Raw genomic sequence first — 9971 nt, forward strand, 5'->3', positions numbered from 1 at the left:
CTGTTGTACATAGGGTCACTATGAGTCGCAAGTGAGTCGATGACACATAACAACAACAACAACAATTTTTTTTCCTATCATTTTTACCTTCTTTCATAGCTGTTCATATAACTAGTCAAGAAGTCAAAAGACTATTTGCCTTGGGGAAATGCTGTCAGGAAGCGCTCCAAAGTGCTAAAAGGCAAAGCTGTCGGTCTAGAAATGAAGATGTGCCTGACACAGGCCGAGGTTTTCACAATTACTTGCTATGCTTCAGAGTGCTGGACAATGACTAAGGATGACAGAAGGAAAAATTGTTGTCTTTGTGTAGTGGTGCTGGAGAAGAGTATTGAGTATATATCGTTGACTGTCAGGAGAATAAATAAATCTGTCTTGGAAAAGGTAAAACCAAGTTTCTCCTTGAAAGTGAGGATTTTGAAGCTCTGTTTCACCTAATTTAGGCACGTGGCCAAGCGGGACCAGCCCTTGGATAAGGACATCATGCTTGGAAGGGTGGAAAGACAGTACAGGAGAGGAAGACGCAGGATGAAATAGATTGATGTGGTAACTGGGTCAATGGGATTAGGTGTGTCAGGGTCAGTGAGACTGGCTCACAATAGGGCAAGGTTCAGAGCTATTGTACCTAGGGTTGCTATGAGTCACAGGTGACTTGATGGCACATAACAACAACAACAGCAGGTTGAATAGGTATTGAGAAAGGATACATTTCTGATTCTGACTCTGCATTAATTTTAAACCATTGTTTTCCCCATATTCTGTTCACATAGAAGCTTCCTGGTCCAGGTCTAGGTTTCATGTAAGGACAAAGAAGTGTTCTGGAATTCCCATTCTTCTCAATGTTAGCCATAATTTGGTATGATTCACACAGCCAAATGCCTTTGCATAGCCAATATGAAACACAAATAGACATTCTTCTAGTAATATTTGCTTTCAGCCAGAATCTATCTAACATTAGCAATGATATCCCTGGTGCCATTATCCATATACATTCTAGGAACACCAGGGAATGAAATTATAATTCAAATACTAGCATCAACAGCTAAAGCCAAAGAGGAGATAATTGAAGATTTTTATAAAATTTTTCAATCCAAAATTGATCAAATAGGCAATCAAGATTCATTAATGATAACTTGTGACTAAAACACAAAAGCTGGAAACAATGAGGAAGGAATGGCAGTCAGAAAGTACAGATCTGGTGACAGAACTGAGTCCAAAAATAGGATGATGGAATGTTCTATATTCAATGATTTATTTAGGATAAAGTTGGTTTGGTTTTTTTTTTTAAGAAAATAACACAAGTGGAAACTTTACACATGGACATCACCAGATGGACTGCATAAGAATCATGTTGACGGCATCTGGGGAAGGAATCATTAGAGAAGTTCATTATCAGCAGTTAAAATAAAGCCAGGTGCCAACTGTGGAACAGCCTATCAATTACTTATGTGCAAATTGAAATTGAAGGTGAAGAAAATGAAAACAAGTCCATGAGAATGAAAATATGATCTCAAGTCTATCCCACCTGAGTGTAAAAATAATCTTAAGAATAGGGTTGAAGAAAATTTATCAGCTCGGAAAAATATTTGGCAATGACGTCTCAGACAAGGGCCTCATAAAAAAAGTTTACAGAGTACTTCAGGGCATCCACAAGAAAAAGATGATAATCTAATAACAAAATGAGTAAAAGACATGAAAAGACTCTTCCCAAATGCACAAAGTCACTGGTAATCAGGGAAATGCAAATCAAAACCACAATGAGATACCATCTCATCCTAGTAACAGTGTCAAGGTTTAACAGGACAGCAAGTAATAAATGTTGGAGAGGATGTGGGGAGAATGGAACTCTCATCCACTGTTAATGGGACTGTAAAATGATACAAGTACTTTGAAAGGCAGTTTGGTGCTTCCTTAAAATGCTCAACATAGAAATCCCATGTTTCTACAAACAGAAGATAAAATAGATGAGTGGCACCTTCTAAGAATCAACTCCCTATGCACATCCAAAAGCTTCTCCAACAGGGTAAAAAGAGAAGCCACAGACTGGGAAAAAATATTTGGTAACGACATGACAGATAAGGGACTTATATCTAGAATTTATAAAATATTCAAGCACCACAACAAGATAAAAGTAAACAATCCAGTTGAAAACTGGGCACAGGATATGAACAGACACTTCACCAAAGAAGACATTCAAATGGCCAACAAGCACATGAAGAAATGTTAAAAATACCTAGCTCTACGAGAGATGCAAATCAAAACAACTATGAGATATCATCTCACCCCAGTCAGAATAGCAAAATTTAACAGAACAGCAAGCAACAAATGCTGGCAAGGTTGTGGAGAAACTAGAACCCTTATTCACTGTTGGTGGGAGTGTAAAATGGTGCAACCACTGTGGAAGGCGGTGTGGCGCTTTCTCAAAAAGTTGCAAATAGAGATACCATTTGACCCAGCATTTCCACTACTGGAAATATACCCCAAAGAGACCATAACTGGCCACCCAAGCAGATATATGCACACCCATGTTTATCACGGCTTTGTTCACAATAGCAAAGAGTTGGAAACAACCTAAGTGCCCATCAACAAATGAATGGATAGAGAAGCTGTGGTACATTCACACAATGGACTACTATGCTGCATTGAACAACAAGGAACTTATGGAGTATTATTCAAAATGGAGGGCATTATGCTGAGTGAAATATCTTAGTCACAAAAGGACAAATACTGCATGGTGCCACTGTTGTAAAACAGGACTGACCTTGGGGTTGGGGAGAGATTGAGAAAGATAGGTTCAACATTGAACAGATGAGGGAGAAAACTGTTTTAAAAGGATATGTGATTAGGTATTATTGTCATGACAGGACTCCAGAACGAAGGCTGCATAGTGAAGTGGACCTGGGGGGAGAGATTGTAAAATAAGGAAAGATTTTTTTCTTCTACTTTTCAAAGAGAAGTGTATACTGGGGGGGGGGGGGGCAGGGAGAAAAGTGCAACAATGAATGAATAAAAATCCAAAGTCTCTGTAAATTTTCATTAAAATAAAAAAAAATCTCCAAAAAAAAAAGGAAAAAGAAATCCCATGCTATTGTTGTTGTTGTTGCTGTGTACCATGGAGTCAGAACCAACCCATAGCTGATTGTCCAGCAGGTTTTCAGAGTCAATTAATCACATGGAAGAGACTGTCCTTCTTTCTCCTGTGGACAATCTGGTGGCCTCAAAACCTGTGTCTTTGGGGTTGCAGTGCAGCTTCTTGTCACTAGGCCACCAGAGCTACCCATATGACCCAGCTATGCCAGTGTTAGGAAGATACTTCAAGGACTTCAGACGTGATATACAAATGGAGCTTTGAACACCTATGGTCGTAGTAGGATTATTCACAATAGCAAGAAAATGAAAACAGATTAAGTGTCCATCAATGAATGAACTAAGAAATTGTGGAACATTCACACAGTGGAATACTGTGCAACACTAAGGAGCAATGATTTCATAAAGTATTGACTAATATGGGAGGGTCTACAGAGTATTATGCAGAGTGAACTAACTCAGTCTCATAAGGACAAATAATATATAAAGTGTGTAAAAAATCCAAAAGAGGAAAGGGAGAGAAGGAGGACAGAAAATGGAGAGAAAAATCATGAGGATAACAGAGTTTGGTGGGCTGTTGAGGGGAGGGTGAAGGAATTAGGAAAGATCCAATGGGAACTTGAAAAGATGAGGTAATGGTAGGCATAGATCAAAGGTGATTAATTTTATTAAACACAATGTATAGAAATGATTGTATGAATCAACGTATTCAGATTTTATATGCAAACCAATGTTGTTGTTATGTGCCATTGAGTTGCTTGTGACTCATAGCGAACCTAAGTACAATAGCCCTAAACCCTGTTCTATTCTGTGCCAATCTCTTTGTCTCTGACACACCTACCCCCCATTTCCCCAGTTACTGAATCAACCTATCTCACCAAGGGTCTTCCTCTCTCGCTCTGTCCCTCCACCCTCCCAAGCATGATGTCCTTCTCCAAGGACTGCTCTCTCCTTGAAACATGACATGTCGAAAGCATGTCAGACAAAGTCTCAGAATCTTTGCCTCCAAGGAGCAGCCTGTCTTCACCCTCTCTAGGTCAAACTTGTTTGTTCTCCTAGCAGTCCATGATATTTCCAATACTCTTCTCTAGCACCAAAGCTCAAAGGCATCAATTCTCCTTCTATCATCCCTAGTCATTGTCCAGCTTTCTGATGCAGAGCAAATAATTGCAAAGACTATGGCCTGGATCCCTGGAGAGGATAAAAGGCACCCAAGCATCAAGGACTCTCCTTCATAGGGTCGCTATGAGTCGCCTGCGACTAGATGGCACTTAACAACAACAACAACAACATGGCCTGGATCAGGTGCACCTTAGTGTTCAGACTGATATTGTTTCTCTTCAGTACTTTGGAGAGGTCTCTGACAGCAGATGCAATTTGTCTTTTAATTTCCTGCTTGCTGGTACCAAGAGAGTTGCAAACCAAGGTACCAAGAGAGTTGCAAAACCAATATAAAACATTTTTTAAAAGAAAATAGGTTGCAAGCATTGAATGGTAATGGATTGTTGTTGTTAGGTGCTGTTGAATCAATAATGGTCCAAATAATTTAGAAGTTGTAAATAAATGCATATGGAACTATATTAGTAAATGAACCAATACCATAAAATATGTAAGCATTTCCACATGTGGTGAAAATATTTTGTTTCAGTGAGACCTTTCTTTTCCTCCTTTAAAGTTGTAAATCACTTCACTGAAATCAATGCCTTTAACACAGGCCACAAAAACAATGTTTTAACTCCTACTTTGAGAATAGAGAAAGGAGATCATAAAACTTTCCCACAGCCACTGAGACGGCAATTACTGGTGTCTCCCTGTTTGCAACAAAGAAGTGAGAAGAAAACCAAAGATGCATAAAAACAATTCATCCAAAGAACTAGAGGACCACACAAATCTCAACCTCCCTGATTCTGAGACCAGAAGAACGGGATGGTGCATGACTACCACAGCCGAGTGCTTCAGAAGGAACCACAGCAGAAACTTCTGGGCAGGGTGGGCAAAAATTTGGACCAAAACTCAAAAAGGAGGATAATAACCTGATTTACTGGCCTGATAGAAGCTGGTGGGAATGAATGGCCTTTGGTCACCCTTGTTGTTGTGTGGACCATCCATCAAGTGGTAATCAATGCATAGCTGATCCTCGGACATGTTTTCAGGGTCTGTCAATTGAACAGGAAGAGATTGCCTACTGGTCTCCTGCGGAGCAGTTAGAGGATTCCAACCATGTGCCTTTGGGATTGCAGGGCAGTTTGTTACCACTAGAGCACCAGAACCCTTAGAACCTGCAACAAAACCCTGAGGCTCAACTTTCAAACGACAGGTTTGTTCTGTGAACAGTAACAGCTGGGAAGTACAAACTCCTTAGACCAATCAACCATACTGGATCAAAAGGATAGCATTTGTCCAGGGATAAAGCTCAGAAGGCAGGAAGATTAGTGGAAAAGGGAATTACAGGGAAGAAATGAGAAAAGTGAGATTAAAATGTGAAGGCCAGCACCGCCGGCTCCCGCTGGGGGTGTGCCCGGACTCACAAACGTGGAGCTGGGCGCAGGTTCACACCAGGCTCCAAGTCGCTGGTGCCATGGAGGCGGGAGTGGCTGTGGAATTCCAAAATGATGGCGACAGGATGAAGTCTACACAGTGGAGTGGACTTGGGGGGAGGGATTGTACAACAATAAAATAATTTTTCTTTTACTTTTCAAAGAGAAGAGAGAATTGGGGGGAGAGGGTGGAAAGGAAGAAAAGTGCAACAATGAATGGATGGAAATCCAAAGTCTCTGTAAACTTTCATTAAAATTAATTTTTTTAAAAAAAGATGGCAACAGCAGCTGCGGAGGTTTATGCCTCCTGGACAAAGGCCTGCCGAGTCTATCAGAGTTGTCTTTAGATTTAACCCTTCGTAATATTTCAAATATCAAAACCATTGATGATTTTTGGAATTTACAGTATTTAGATCTGTCATCTAATCAAGTAAGTCGAATAGAAGGACTAAGCACCTTGACAAACACATACACTTTGAATTTGGTGAGCTATTTGATCACACGAATAGAAGGACTTGAAGAACTAATCTGACTAAACTGAATTTATCCTATTAACCAAATAAATGATGTTAGTGGGTTGATCCCACTTCACGGAACTAAGTATAAGCTTAGACATATTGATGTACATGGTAAATGTATAGACACAGTGTGTGATAGGATTGCACGCCCTGACTAGTCGTACTTTGGGAAAAAAAAATGAAGATGATAAGCCTGTCTGTCATACGCAGAGTACAGAGCAATCGTTCTCCAGACTTGGCCACAGTTTAGAATCCTGGATTATAAGAATGTATTTCGTGAACAGTAGACTTGTCAGAAATAAATTTATCCCACTGGCAGTGCTTAGAAGGGCTGTTGGATATTTAGTTTCTTCTGTTTTCCCCCTCCTAAGTGAAGAACAGACCATGGACAGTATGTGTGTGGTAACACTAAACATCAATCAACAGTACCCTTGGGTCAATTTACATCAATTTACACCAGCAGACACTGCTTTGACATCCATTGATTGAGCGTCCTTCTTCTGAGCCAGTGAAAAATTAATCATGAACATGATTTTCAAAATGAGGTAAAACTTCTGAAAATAGAGGATCACATTTCACAATGAAACATCTCAATGAAACATCTAAGTCTTTAACAGATTATGTTCCTGAGAAAGACTTCAGACAGAAAAGAGACACAGATGTGACTTCTGAAAGTGACTGTGAAAATAGAAATCAATAAAAAAATTTCTGAAAGATCTAAAGTCCCTTGTGTTTCCAAAACTACTCAAACTATTAAGCACCATAACAAAAGTGGCCCTTTTGTAAATTTTAATCGTAAAATAAAACAACCGTAATTTAAAGAGTTATGTGTAACAGCGTTGTTAGTGAACAGAGCTGGAAGAACAAAGGTTTGAAAATAGACAAAAGTAGTTCAGAAGACACCACTTACCGGTCCTTTGTTGAACAGCTAGATCAAAGGAGAGAGTGAGAGGGGAGATGGAAAGCTCAACAAACTGAAAAGAAAATTATTCATTATATTGGTGAACTGCATAAAAATGCAAAAGAATTAAAGATGTTCATAGCACTACAGAGAGGCTAAGGAAAAATTTTTTTAAATTTTATTATTTTTTTGCTTGTGTGTGTGTACCGTCAAATCAAATCTGACTGGTACAGGAGGAGATTGCCCCTCCTTTCCAGCAAAGCATCTGGTGGTTTCGAACTGTGTGCCTCTGGGATTGCAGTGCAGCTTCTTGCCACGAGGCCACCAGAGCTCCCTTAAAGGAAATTCTTTTTAATGAGAGAAATTTCAAAATACAATTCGAAGTTATAGTTCACACCCTTTACAGTGAAATAAAAAAATTAACTATTGAATTACTTGAAGCAAGAGATCAACAAGTGGGCCACATTAGAGACTTAAGAACCCTGGAAAAAGCACTAGAGGAATTGGAGAGGCAGAAGTTTATCAGCAAGCGGTACAGAGAAGACTTATTCAAGAGGTAGAGCTCAAAACTTCAGCTTCTGATCAAGAAATGAATTTACTAAAAGTTTCCCTTCATCAAGAAAGCAAAACAAAACAAAAAGCAACAGCTGAACGAACTTTTTGCATTGAAAGAACAAGAACACAGAAAGAAGCTTGAAACAAGGGAGTTTTCAGCCAATCTGACTTCCAGAATGCTTTAGCTAAAGAAAGATCCAAACAAAAGAGCAAACAGGAAAAGACATAAAAGAACACCCAGAGCAGATCGATGTGTTAATCGTGCAGTACATGGATTTAGAAGTTGAATTCTATATCGCCTTAAGATGTTAAAGATGGTTTTAAAAGTATTGCAACTGAATTAGCAAAGGGCAAATATCCTCTTGTTTGGCCCAACAGAAAGAAAATGAGTCTCTCTCTTTAATTAAAGATCTGACCTCAATAGTAAAAGAACAAAAACCAAAACTTGAAGACGTTTTCAAGTCTAAACAAGAAACAGGAGCAAATGTACAGAATCAAATGAACACTCTTGAAATTTTAATTAAAGATGACAAGCAGAAGAGTATTCAAATAGAACTTCTCACGCAAGGAAAAGTCCAGCTTATTTCTGAGCTAGCTGCCAAGGAATCACTAATTCATGGCTTAAGAACAGAAAGGAAAGTAAGGGGACATGAGCTGGCACAAGGAGCTTCTACGGCCCAAAAGTGTGGAAATTTAGAGCCCAAAATTGGAAGTTCATGAAGAGAGAATGAATCTGTTTGGAAGACAAATGAACATGATTGTGATGCTTTAAGAATTAAGAGCAAAATTATAGATGACCAAACTGAAACCATTAGAAAATTAAAAGCCTGTTTTACAAGAAAGAAATGATGACATAAAAATATTACAGAAGTTCTTTGAAATTAAAAAATGTGTTAAAGGACAACTTGAGAAGAAATCTTCACAATTGGAAATTGTAATTGAGAAATTAGAAAATAACCAAAGAAAAGGAAAACTAAAACAACAATTGAAAGAAAAGGAAGAAGAACTTGAAGAAATTACAAATGCTTACAGTACACTTAATCAGAAGTGGCTAGATAAAAGGAGAACTTCTATGTCATCTTGAAACACAGGTAAAAGAAGCAAAAGAAAAATTTGAAAACAAGGAGAGGAAACTTAAAGAAGAAAAAGACAAGAGTATTGAAATACAAAAGACTACATTAGAAAAGCTACATAGTGTGGACAATGCCTTTAAAAAACAAGCTGATGCAATTGTTCTAACTCATCAAGCTGAAATATTACAGCTGTCAAATGAAAAGCAGGAATACATTCAAACTGCAAATGAAAAGTTTTGTCAAGTTGAAGAAGAAATACGTGGGCTTCTGGAAAAAACATCCAAAAACAAACAAAAAAAAGCAATAAAAAAATTAAGCAGCTTACTTGTGCTTTAAGTGAAATTCAACAAGAATTATGATGGTTTTGAGAAGAAACTCAAATGAAATGAACCAACAAACCTATTGTAAAAATGATTAAATATTTTAAAAGTGGAAGTAGAAGGAGTGGGAGAAGGATGGGCAATCTCCTTCCGCGTGATAAACTGCCTCTGAAAACCCGCTGGAGGGTCAGCTTTGGGTCGGTTCAGACTCTAAGTTACGCTACCACCATCACAACAGTAACTGTTAGGACTTTGAAATGTCTCTTTCTATAACTCATTCGGATTATATTTTGAAATACTTGTGATCAAGTATTCACTAATTGTACATATAAATTTTTATAATAAATTGTTAATAGTTATGCATATTAGAAAAAACCTATCAAAATAACTATGAAAAAGTAAATGATAATTGTCAAAACCTGAAAATGTGTGTGAATGATTGAATGAAAAACCAATTTGCTCTGTAACAATAGAAACAATTTCTTTTATCAACCCACTTTCTTTCTTTTTAAAAAAAATTTTATTATTTTTGTGTGAGTGTACGGTCAAATCAGATCTGACTGGTACGGGAGGAGATTGTCCCTTCTTCCCCGGCAGAGCATCTGGTGGATTCGAACCATGCGCCTCTCATCAACCCACTTTCAACTGATAATATTACAAGAGAATAATGCTTTGACAGTCTGACAAGTCAGACTAAACTTATTGGTTTGTTTTTGTTGTTGTTGTTGTTGCTGTTGCAAAAAGCTTTATTGTTTCATTTGGTCCAAGGCTTGGGCGAAGGGCTTCTGGGTGGATAAGATTCTACGTCAGGGTTGGAGAGAGAAGCTTGCTGTTGTTGGCAGGGGGACACAGAGGTTTCCCCCTGCAAGTCCCTGCAGACCTCTAGTCGTGCTTGAGGGTGAGACGCTCAAAGAGACACTCGCCCAGCCCAGCCTAGGGGCCGCCCAGTCTTCTAATGTTGGTCAGATGGTCACCCATCTTCT

The 9971-nt window shown here is 38.6% G+C and overlaps 1 pseudogene; it reads left to right on the forward strand.

The window, feature by feature from the left end:
* The window catches only part of LOC102870661, an 80325-nt pseudogene extending 71298 nt beyond the window's left edge, over window positions 1-9027 (forward strand).
* The last annotated feature ends 944 nt before the right edge of the window (window positions 9028-9971 follow it).

The sequence above is a fragment of the Elephantulus edwardii genome, unplaced genomic scaffold, assembly GCF_000299155.1.
Source record: "Elephantulus edwardii isolate Elephantulus edwardi_28Jun2011 unplaced genomic scaffold, EleEdw1.0 scaffold00326, whole genome shotgun sequence".
Classification (NCBI taxonomy): Eukaryota; Metazoa; Chordata; class Mammalia; order Macroscelidea; family Macroscelididae; genus Elephantulus; species Elephantulus edwardii.